This window comes from Jaculus jaculus, chromosome 9, assembly GCF_020740685.1.
Source record: "Jaculus jaculus isolate mJacJac1 chromosome 9, mJacJac1.mat.Y.cur, whole genome shotgun sequence".
Taxonomy (NCBI): domain Eukaryota; kingdom Metazoa; phylum Chordata; class Mammalia; order Rodentia; family Dipodidae; genus Jaculus; species Jaculus jaculus.
The window spans coordinates 115,148,925-115,161,342 of NC_059110.1; positions in this window are offsets into that span (position 1 = coordinate 115,148,925).

Sequence of the window (12,418 nt, forward strand, 5' to 3'; positions counted from 1 at the left end):
TGTTGTATTCATCTGGAGTTCGTTTGTAGTGGCTGGAGGGCCTGGGCATGCCCTCTCTCAAATAAATAAATAAATAACTCAAAAAATAAAAATAAAAAACACAAAACCAGCTATATATATCAGAGGCTACATTCCTGTTCCAGAGAGCCACTTCCTGCTTCCTAAATCACTATACCATAATGTGCACAGCCATTCCCTTATTTGGCATTTGAATTATTTCCAGTTCTTCACTCTTATAAATAGAACATGAACATCTTTGCGCAAATTACATTTTTTCCTTTTGGGGTTATTATTTCCTTGGGGTATATTCCCAAAACTGGTATCACAGGGTCAAAGGTTTGAGAAGTTTCATAGCTCATGTTACACCCTGCCAGAAAACTTTCTAGGCAGACTGTGGTATATTTGAGCATTGCAAATGTTTAGCCAGGTTTCTTTCCCACGATACAAAATAAGATTAACTTTCCTGCTTTTTCTTTTCTCTCTCTCTCTCTTATTCTTCTTTAAATCTTCAGTGGTGAAAGGAAGTGGAAAAATCTCAATGAAACAACAATAGAGATGGCAGAGCACACTTCCTGTGATGGGAGATGGGCTCTTTGGAGCTAGCTTGATCGGAAGCGTCCGCTGGTGGGACCTAAGGTAGAAACAGTTCGGCGAGAAGTTTAACCCTGCCAGTGGAGTGAGTGAGGCGACAAGGTTGAGGCGTCTAGAAGGCAGGTGGAAAACAGTGAGAAAGGACACGCGTCCTCTGCGTTGCTGTCTCTGGGGTGATGTCGCCACCAGCAGAGACAAATAAACCGCGTCTGTGCCTCTGGGCTTCAAGTGACCCCGCAACTGTGGGTGACTTCAGAGAATTCTGAATGCTTGCAGTCCTTGGTCTTCTTGGGGTAAGAATTATATTTTATTTATTTATTTGAGGGGGGAAGACAGATAGATAGAGAGAGAGAATGGGTGCACCAGGGCCTCCAGCCACTGCAAACAAACTCCAAAAGCATGTGCCACCGTGTGCATCTGGCTTTACATAGGTACTAGGAAATTGATCCTGGGTCCCTTGGCTTTGCTAGCAATCACTTTAACCTGTAAGCCATATCTCTAGTCTAGAATTATATTTAAAATGCCACTGGATCTTCTTTAACATCTCGTTCTCCCTGAAGGAAGTTAAGCATTGCAATGATTTGGATGTTGCTTATTAGTAAGTTTGGTCTCCAATGCAATGGTATTGAAAAGAAACCGGGCATGATGGTGCATGCCTTTAATCCCAGTCCTTGGAGGCTGAGGTAGGAGGATTACCATAAATTCAAGGCCAGTTTGGGTTCCAGAGTGAGTTCCAGGTCAACCTAGAATAGCCTCAAAAAAAAAAAAAAGCTGTCCATGCTTTTTGTTTGTTTATTTGTTTTTGTTTTTGTTTTTTGAGGTAGGGTCTCACTCTGGCCCAGACTGACCTGGAATTCACCATGTGGTCTCAGGGTGGCCTCGAACTCATGGCGATCCTCCTACCACTGCCTCCCAAGTGCTGGAATTAAAGGCATGCACCACCACACCTGGCTAGTGCTCGCTTTTAATCCCAGCATTTAGGAGGCAGAGATAGGAGGATCACCGTGAGTTCGAGACCACCCTGAGACCACATGGTGAATTCCAGGTCAGCCTGGGATAGAGCAAGACCTTACCTCCAAAAAAAACAGAAAAGAAAAGAAAGGAATAGAAGGAAAGAAAGGGAAGGGGAAGGCAGGGAAGGAGGGAGGGAGAAAGGAAAAAGAAAGGTGGTAGAACCTTCTAGAAGTGGGGCCTAACTGGACATGGTGGTGCATACCAGTAATCCCCATCCTCATGAGGTAGAGCCAGAAGAATCAGGAGTGTGAGGCTGGCCTGGGATACAGAGCTAGAAATTTCTCTCTCTCTAGAGGAGAGAGAAAGGAAAAGTAAAAGAAAAAAGAGGTGGGCCTAATGGAAAGTGATTGGTTCCTGACTCTTGTTTAGGGATTGATTACTCATCTGCAAGCCTGGGTCAGGACTCATAGAATTAGATTAATTCTCACAAAAGCAGGTTGTTAAAATAGGTGTGCTAGTCCATCACTGTAACCCCAGAACTTGGGAGGTGGAGGAAGGATGATCAGGAATTCAAGGTCATCTTCAACTACATAGCAAACTGGAGATCAGCATGGGATACATGAGACCCAGTCTCAAAAAAGCAACACAGGGCTGGAGAGATGGCTTAGCAGTTTAGGTGCTTGCCTACAAAGCCTAATGACCCATGTTTGACTCTCCAGATCCCATGTAAGCCAGGCACACAAGTGTGCAAGGTCACATGTGCACAAGGTGGCACATGCATCTGGAGTTCAATTGCAATAGCTGGAGGCCCTGCTGAGCCAATTCTCTCTCTCTCTCATTAAAAAATAATAATAACAGTTTTAAGGCCAGGCAAAGTGTCACACACCTTTGATCCCAGCACTCGAGAGGCAGAATTGGGAGGACTGCCATGAGTTCAAGGCCACCATGAGACACATAGTGAATTCCAGGTCAGCCTGGACTAGAGCAAGACCCTACCTCAAAAAAAAAAAAAAAAAAAAAAAAGTCAAGGGCTGGGGAAAATGGCTTAGCAGTTAAGGCGTTTGACTGCAAAGCCTAAGGACCCTGGTTCGATTCCCCAGGACCCATGTAAGCCAGATGCACAAGGGGGCGCATGCTCCTGGAGTTCATTTGCAGTAGCTAAAGGTCCTGGTGCACCCATTGTCTCTTTCTCTCTATCTGCCTCTTCCTCTCTCTCAAAAAAATAAATAAAACATTTTTTAAAAAATCAAAAAACAATTTTAGCTAGGCATGGCAGTGCACACCTTTAATCCCAGCACTAGGGAGGCAGAGGTAGGAGGATCACCATGAGTTCGAGACCAGCCTGAGAATACATAATGAATTCCAGGTCAGCCTGAGCGAGACCCTGCCTCAAAAAAATAAAAAAGGGCTGGAGAGCTGTCTCAGTGGTTAAGGCGCTTGCCTGCAAAGCCAAAGAACCTCGGTTTGATTCCCCAGTAACCATGTAAACCAGATGTATAACGTGGCACATGCATCTGGAGTTCATTTGCAGTGGCTGGAAGCCCTGGCGTGCCCATTCTCTGTGTGTGTGTGTCCCTCTTTCTCTCTCTTAAATAAATAAATAAAAATCAAATATTAAAAAAATTTAAGGGCTGGAGAGATGGCTTAGCGGTTAAGCACTTGCCTGTGAAGCCTAAGGACCCCGGTTCGAGGCTCGGTTCCCCAGGTCCCACGTTAGCCAGATGCACAAGGGGGCGCACGCGTCTGGAGTTCGTTTGCAGTGGCTGGAAGCCCTGGCATGCCCATTCTCTCTCTCTCCCTCTATCTGTCTTTCTCCCTGTGTCTGTCGCTCTCAAATAAATAAATAAAAAATGAACAACACAAAAAAAATTTTTTTAAATAAAAAAAATTAAAAAAAATTTAAAGCAACACAAGCAGAGTAGATGGTTATAAAACAAGCCCCACCTCCCCATATGTGACCCCAGGCGATTTCCTTTCTGCTTCTCTGACATGTGACAACCAGGGGTTTCAGCAGCGTTGATGCCATCTTCTGTGGACTTTCCAGGAACCAGAATCACGAGTTAAAGAGCCCCTTTTATTCATAAAGTGCCCAGGTTCAGACATTTGGCTGTAGTAACACAAGATGGACTAAGACAGGCAACATAATGAGAATGAACAAGTGCAACCAGGTCTTCCTATGCGCCTGCCACTTCTTTCAACCCTCCAACAACTAGTGTTTATCCCACTTTACAGACAAGGAGGCGGAACATCCAAAAACTGAGAAAATTAGGATCACGGGGAGTAAGATTCAAGCTGGGAAATCTGCTTTTGAACACCCACCCACCACACCATACTGCTTCAGGAACTGCAACAGAAAAAAATGGCTCTGCAGCTAACGGTGCTGCTTGCAAAGCCTAACAGCCCAGGTTCAGTTCCCCAGGACCCACGTAGGGCCAGATGCACAAAGCGATGCATGTCTATGGAGCTTTTGCAGTGGCAAAAAGTCCTGATTTCACCCATTCTGTCAAAGAAATTAAAAAAATAAATTAAAGAAAAATAGTTTTTGGTTTTTGTTGTTGTTGTTTCGAGGTAGGGTCTCACTCTAGCCCAGGCTGGCCTGGAATTCACTCTGTAGTCTCAGGGTGGCCTCGAACTCATGACGATCCTCCTAACTCTGACCTGATCAATTTAGCAAGATCAAAGCAAGGAGTAAACTGAGGGTCCTGGTACATGCCTGAAGTGTCGGCCCTTGGGAGGTGGAGGGAAGAGGATCATAAGTCATCTTTACTACACAGTGAGTTCGAGACCAGCCTAAGCTGGTCTGTGAGCTAATCTCACAGAAAGAGGTTTCACACAGTTCTCAAAACTTGCCAGGCCCCTTGCAAGAACCTAAATGATGCTGATCAGGAAGACATCTCAATCAACCTGCTTACCTCTGCGCACCTCTGGCCCTCTACCTGAACCTAAGCTTCATGTCAAGACCTCACAGACAGACTGAGGGAGGGAACATTAGACCTCTTTTGTCCCTTTTCCCAATGTGGCCACTTTGACTGAATCTCCTTTCTCTGCTTCTAGCCCAGGCTTGCCTTGAACTCATCGATACTCCTACTTCTGTCTCCCAGTACTGGGATTAAAGGCGTGCACCATCACTGTCAGCTTGTCTCTGCTTTATTTATTTATTTATTTATTTATTTATTTATTTATTTATTTATTTATTTATTTATTTATTTATTTAAGAGCTTGTCTCTGCTTTTAACTATGACTTAATGGCTTCTTGGGGATGGTGGCCGAACCCAGCTTATCAGGGCTGCCCACAGCCCAGGCTTCTAACCCTAACAACTCAGGGAAAAGAAGGAAGGAAAAATAATTTCCAGATGGCTAAAGGTGTCAGTCAGACCCTGTTTGTGTTCTGAGACATGCCGATAGTTCTCATGCAGGAACAAGGAACTATTCACCTGTGTAATGGGGAGCCTTGGCAACCACAGGCTCACAGCGCCCTCTACTGTTACGTTGAAAGGACAGGATTTTGGGACAAAGGCTGCTGACTGATTCTGATCCGGGCCAAGCAGATTGTAAGAGTGGAAGAAACCGAAATATTTTATGCACAACTCCGGGTTGAGTTCATTTCGACAATGACAGACAGCAATGATAAGGCAAAGAAAAATTTGGCAGATTGACTGTTTTGCCAAGGTGGGTTTTCAGTCTTTTCCAGCCGAGTAGAAACCTCCAATTCATCTGCGCTAAAGGCACACACAAAATGGAAAAATATCTTTTTTTTTTTTGGTTTTTCGAGGTAGGGTTTCATTCTAGCCCAAGCTGACCTGGAATTCACTATGTAGTCTCAGAGTGGCCTCGAATTCATGGCGATCCTCGTACCTCTGTCTCCCAAGTGCTGGGATTAAAGGCATGCACCACCACGCCCAGCAAAAAATATACTTTCTTTTTCTTTTCTTTTTTTTTTTCAAGGTAAGGTCTCACTCTAGCCCAGAATGGTCCTGGAACTCACTCTAGCTCCAGGATGGCCTCGAACTCACAGTGATCCTCCTACCTCAGCCTCCCTAGTGCTGGGATTAAAGACGTGCGCCACGATGCTCAGCGGGTCTATTTTTCTTTCTTTTTTTATATATATATATTTTTTAATTTATTTATATTTGAGAGCGACAGACACAGAGAGAAAGACAGATAGAGGAAGAGAGAGAGAATGGGCGCGCCAGGGCTTCCAGCCTCTGCAAACGAACTCCAGATGCGTGCGCCCCCTTGTGCATCTGGCTAACGTGGGACCTGGGGAACCGAGCCTCGAACCAGGGTCCTTAGGCTTCACAGGCAAGCGCTTAACCGCTAAGCCATCTCTCCAGCCCTTCTTTCTTTTTTTTTTTTATATTTTTTAATTTTTATTTATTTGAAAGTGACCGACAGAGAAAGAAAGAGGCAAAGAGAGAGAGAGAGACAATGGGCCCGCCAGGGCCTCCAGCCACTGCAAACGAACTCCAGGTGCGTGCGCCCCCTTGTGCATCTGACTAACGTGGGTCCTGGGGAATCGAGCCTCGAACTGGGGTCCTTAGGCTTCACAGGCAAGTGCTTAACCGCTAAGCCATCTCTCCAGCCCAGGTCTATTTTTCAATGTGTGTGTTTGCATGTATGGAAGTGCACGTGCCACAGCATTTGTGTAGAGGTGGGAGAACAGCCCTGGGGTGTCTGTGCTAATCTTCCATCTTGTCTGAATCAGGATCACTTGTTTGCTGCTGCAAACACCAGACTAACTCACCCATCACCTTCAGGGTCCTCCTGTCTCTGACTCCTACGGCTCAGGTGCATGGGGGTTGCGACACATGCACTACTGTGTTTGGCTTTGCTTGGCTTCTGGGGAGCCACACTCTGGTCAGCAGGTGAGCCATCTCCATAGCCAGAGTCTGTAATGTTTTTGATTTTCCAAGTGAGACCCTACTCTAGCCCAAGCTCACCTGAAATTCACTATGTAGTCTCAGGGTGGCCTCGAACTCTCAGCGAACCTCCTACCTCTGCTTACCGAGTGCTGGGATTAAAGGTGTGCGCCACCACTCCTGGCTGAGAGTCTAATTTTTAAAATCTATTTTGGTTTTGTTTATTTGGGTATAGGGGCTTTGTGCATGCTAAGCACACATTCTACCACTAAGCAATATCCCAGACTCAAATATTTGTGCTTCATAAAAAAATATTTAGGGGACTGGAGAGATGGCTTAGCAGTTAAGATGTTTGGCTGCAAAGCCAAACGACCCCAGGTTCAGTTCCCCGGTACCCACGGAAAGGCAGATATACAAGGTGGTTCATATGCCTGGAGTTCATTTGCAGTGGCAGGAGGAGGCCCTGGCACACCCATATTCTCTCTCTCTCTCCTGACTCTTTCTCTCTAAAAATAGCTTTTAAAATGTTACCCAGGCTGATCTCAAATTCCTGGGCTCAAAAGGCTCCTTCTGCCTCACTTTATTTATTTATTTATTTTTTAATGAGAGGGTGAGGGAGAGAGAATTAGAGCACCAGGACCTCCAGCCACTGAAATCAAACTACAGACATGTGTGCCATTTGGAGCGCATGTGCAACCTTTTACTTGCATCACGTTGTGTGTCTGGCTTATGTGGGACCTGAAGGGTCAAACACAGGTCCTTACACTTCACAGGCAAGTGCTTTAACTGCCAAGTCATCTCTCCAGCCCTGCCTCACTTTCTGCAAATGGGAAAGAGATCAACCACAAGGAATCAGAGGCAACGACCTAATAGTGGGGAGAGAGACCCATTTAGATGAAATGAACAGCAGCTGAAGAAGTTTTATGCCAGGCAGGCACGGTGGTACCCACCCATAATCCCAGCCCTCAGGAGGCAGAGGCAAGAGGAACTGCAATCCCAGTCTAGCCTGGGCTAAGGGTGAGACCTCATCTCAACAAAACAAAAGCAGCTGGTGGTGGTGGCACATGCCATGAATGCCAGTACTGGGAAGGCGGAAGTAAGAGGATCACTGTCAGTTCAAGGCCAGCCTGGTCAGGACTCCAGCCAGAGTTCAAGGCCAACCTGGGCTAGCTCAGGCCCCCACCCAACAACAACGGAGCAGCCCTGTGGCTTCATGTTACTTGTTTTGTAGCTGCCCCATAAAAGATGCCCAGTACTTCTGGGCTCACGGGTGAGTCCACAGCCTCTTGAAGGCCCTGGTCAACTTTAAGGACAAATAGACAATTTGCAGCTCCAGAGTGTAAGGAAGGGATCCAAGGTTGACCATCTGGCTAGAAGAGAAACAAGCAGGCTTGTCCTGTCCTTTTATTTATTTATTTTTTTTTTTGGTTTTTCGAGGTAGGGTCTCACTCTGGTCCAGGCTGACCTGGAATTAACTCTGTAGTCTCAGGGTGGCCTTGAACTCATGGCGATCCTCCTACCTCTGCCTCCCGAGTGCTGGGATTAAAGGCATGCGCCACCACGCCCGGCTTGTTTATTTATTTTTTAAAACACTTTTTATTTACTTATTTAAGAAAGAGGAAGAGGCAGAGAAAGAGAGAGAGAATGGGTGTGTCAGGGCCTCCAGCCACTGCAAACGAACTTCAGATGCATGCGCCCCCTTGTGCGTCTGGCTTACATGGATCCTGGGGAATTGAACTGGGGTCCTTTGGCTTTGCAGGCAAGTGCCTTAACCGCTAAACCATTTTTCCAGCCCCTATCCTTTTATTTTTTAGGCTTTTTAAAATTTTTATTATTTTAAGCAGGATCTCACTCTAGTCCAGGAAGCTGGCCTGGAACTCATGGCACCCCTCCTACCTCAGCCTCCTGAGTGCCAGGATTGTGTGTCTTTCTCCTTTTTCTTTTTTTCCTAGGTAGGGTCTCACTCTAACCCAGACTGACCTGGAATTCACTATATATTCTCAGGCCCCAAACTCATGATGATCCTCCTCCTACCTCAGCCTCATGAGTACTGGGATTAAAGGCATGAGCCACCATGCCTGGCTTAAGGTTTATCTTTCTGTTTTGTTTTGTTATTTTGAGGTAGGGTCTCACTCTAGCCCAGGCTGACCTGGGATTCACTATGTAGTCTCAGGGTGGCTTTTCAGGTCCCAAACTCATGATGATCATCCTACCTCTGCCTCCTGAGTGCTGGGATTAAAGATGTGCACCACCATGCCTAGCCTCAGGTTTTTCTTCCTAAAGAAGGAAATTCCTCCATCACTCTTTCCCTCACAGCCTTGGTTGTCCTGTATTGAGGAAACTTTAGTCACCATTTGGATCTAATTCAGGATGGGTATGGGAAACCCAGATGCTTCCTGCAAGAGTTTCTCATCAGGATATGTTGAGCTGTTTTCCCACTCATTCCAGACAGGGCCTTGGAGTTTATTTAAGTTCTTCTTCAGGAAAAAAGACCTGGCATGCTGGCATAGCCTGACTCACTGGTTTCCACTCAGGACTAAAGGGTGAGTGGGGCTGCAGGATGTTTTGGCACAATGCCTTCTTGAAGATCTGGGACTCTCCTGTCCCCACTTTCATACTAACGTCTGCTCCAGGACCTCCACGTGCAGATGCGCAGACACTCAGAAGGCCCGCGACACTCTTGGGTAGGCAACTGATGGCTACTGAAATAACAGAACTGAGCAGACAAGGGGGCTTGCATCCTAGCGACGTGTCGGCTGAACCACTGGCACTGCTCCCCAGTGTCTAATGTGCATGTGCATACATCAAGTTCTTACTCCAATAAACAAACTCATTCTCCGTGCTTCTTGGCAGAGCTCATAAAGCAACACACCCCTTCCAAAGAACACACAACTGTTCCTCCTCTCCCCAGGGCATCGGAGCGGAGACGAGACCCTGTGGCAGGCTGAATATTTCCCCTTACTTTACACAACCAATTACAGTTTTCAAATAATTTGCTCAAGTGTTTATGTTTTTTTCCTAATTGAGTTATTTCAGAAAGTTTCTTCTTTCTTAGGACACCATGTTCATGTTCTCATGTTCAGGTCAACGAACTGAAGCTCAAGGAGTATCTTAGCAATAAGGCATCTGGGCGTAGTGGTGCGTGCCTTTAATCCCAGCCCAGGTCAGCCTGGGCTACAGTAAGACTCTACTTGGAAAAAAAAAAAAGAAGAAGAAAAATGGGGCTGGGGGGATGGCTTGGAGGTTAAGGCATTTGCCTGCAAAACCAAAGGACCCAGGTTCGATTCCTCAGGACCTACATAAACCAGCTGCACAAGGTGGCGCATGCATCCACAGTTCATTTGTAGCGCCTGGAGGTTCTGGTGTGCCCGTTCTCTCTGTCTCTCTCAAGAGAGAGAGAGAAGACAAATGTGCAGGCTTGCCCAGCACAGTACACGTTCATGATTCATTCTGAAATGAGACATGCTCAAAAGTGTCCGGCTTTGAATAGTTACCTGAGAGATGTTTTGTTGTTGTGTTGTTCCAGGCAGTGTCTCCTCACTTTAGCCCAGGCTGACCTGGAACTCACTCTGTAGTCGCAGGCTCTTTTTCTTGTGGTTGTTATTGTTGTTATTGTTGTTGTTGCAAGCAAAGACAAAGAGAGAGGAGAGAGAGAGAGAATGGGACACACAAGGGCCTCCTGCCACTGCAAAAGAACTCCAGGTGCATGCACCACTTTGCACATCTGACTTTATGTAGATACTGAGGAATCAAACCCAGGCCATCAGGCTTTGCAATCAAGCACCTTTAACCATTCAGCCATCTCTCCAGCCCACCAATCTTATTATAGTATTATAGAGGGTATTATTATAGAGGTATTATACAGCGAGAGAGGCAGATAGAGAATGGGCATGCCAGAACCTCCAGCCACTGCAAATGAACTCCTGATGCATGAGCCACCTGGTGCATCTGGCTTACATGGGTACTGGGGAATTGAACCTGGGTCCTCAGGTTTTGCAGGAAACACCTTGCTCCCACCCTTGGGAGGTAGAGGGAGGTGGATCACCATGAGTTCAAGGCCACCCTGAGACTACATAGTGAATTCTAGGTCAGCCTGGACTAGAATGAAACCCTACCTCAGAAAAAGAAAAAAAAAGAGGTCAGGAGCATGGTATGGCAGCACACACCTATGATTCCAGCACTTAGGCTCATGAGGAGCCCAGCCTGGGCTACATAGCAAGACTCTGCCTCAACAAAAACATGGGATGACTCAGTGGTTGTGGTGGTTTGATTCAGGAATTCCCCTCAAAACTTATTACATCCCCAGCTGGTGGCAATGTGGGAATTGGAGACTCCAAGGGGGGTATATTATTGGGGGTGGGCTTATAGCCAGCACTCTCTTGCTGCTGTTGTCCACCTGATGTTGACTAGGACGTGATGTCCACCCTCTGCTCATGCCATTGTTTTCCCCTGCCATCATGGAGCTTCCCCTTGAGTCTGTAAGCCAAAATAAATCCTCGCCTCCCACAAGCTGCTCTTGGTCAGGTTACTCATGCCAGCAACACGTAGCTAAGTGCAATAGTGGTTAAAGCACTTGCCAGCAAAGCCTAACTGCCTGGGTTTGACTCCCCAATACCCACATAAAGCCAAATGCCACATGTCTGGAGTTCGTTTGCAATGGCAGGAGGTCCTGGCATGCCCATTCTCTGGCTCTTTGCTTGCAAATAAATAATTAAAAATACTAAGAAAAAAAGAAAGAAAGAAGGCTAGAGCTGAGTGTGGTGGTACACACCTTTATTCCCAGTACTCGGGAAACAGAGGTAGAAGGATCACCATGAGTTTGAGGCCAACCTGAGACTACATAGTAAATTCCAGGTCTAGCCTGGGCTAGAGTGAAACCCTTCCTCAAAAAACAAATAAATAAATAATACAGCTGGAGAGATGGCTTAGTAGTTAAGGCATTTGCCGGCAAAGCCAAAGGACCCAGGTTCAATTCCCCAGGACCCATGAAAGCCAGATGCACAAGAGGACATGTGCCTCTGGAGTTCGTTTGTAGTAGCTGGAGGCCCTGACACACCCATTCTCTCTCCCTCAAATAAATACATAAAAATGTTATTTAAAAAAAAAAATAAAAGCTAGAGAGATGGCTTAACAGTTAAGACACTTGCCTGTGAAGCCTAAGGACTTAAATTCAACTCCCCAGAACCCACATAAGCCAGATGCACATGGTGATGCAAGAGTCTGGAGTTCATCTGTAGTGGCTAAGAGGCCTTGGCACACCCATATTCTCTCTCTCTCCCTCCCTCCTTCTGTAGCAAATAAATATAAAAAATACATAAAACGAAACTAGGGCTGGGGAGATAGCTTAGCAGTTAAGGCCTGCAAAGCCCAATAACCTGGGGTCAATTCCCCAGTACCCATGTAAAGCCAGACACAGTGTTGCATGTGTCTGGAGTTTGTTTACAATGGTTAGAGGCCCTGGCTTGCTCTCTCCCTTACATTTGCAAATAAAGAAACAAAGAATGAAAGAAGAAAGCTGGGCTGGAGAGATAGCTCAGTGATTAAAGGCACTTGCTTCCAAAGCCTGCCAATCAGGGTTTGATTGTCCAGACACACAAAGCAGGACACACAAAGTGGTGCATACATCTAGAATTTGTTTGCAGTTGTGGGAGGCCATGGCTTGCTCTCAAATAAGTAAAATAAAAAAAATAATAAAAAAGATAAATGCTATTTATTTTAAAAACTTATTTATATCTTTATTAAAAAATGTTAAAAATAAAAAGAGCCAAGTGTGGTGACACACGTCTTTAATCCCAGCACTCAGGAGGCAGAGGAAGGATTACCATGAGTTCAAGGCCACCTGAGACTACATAGTGAATTCCAGGTCAGCCTGGACTAGACTAACACCCTACCTCAAAAAAACAAAAATAGGGCCAGGCCTGGTGGTTCACGGCTTAAATCCCAGCACTTGGGAGACAGTGGTAGGAGGATCACCATGAGTTCGAGGCCACCCTGAGACTACAAAGTGAATTCCT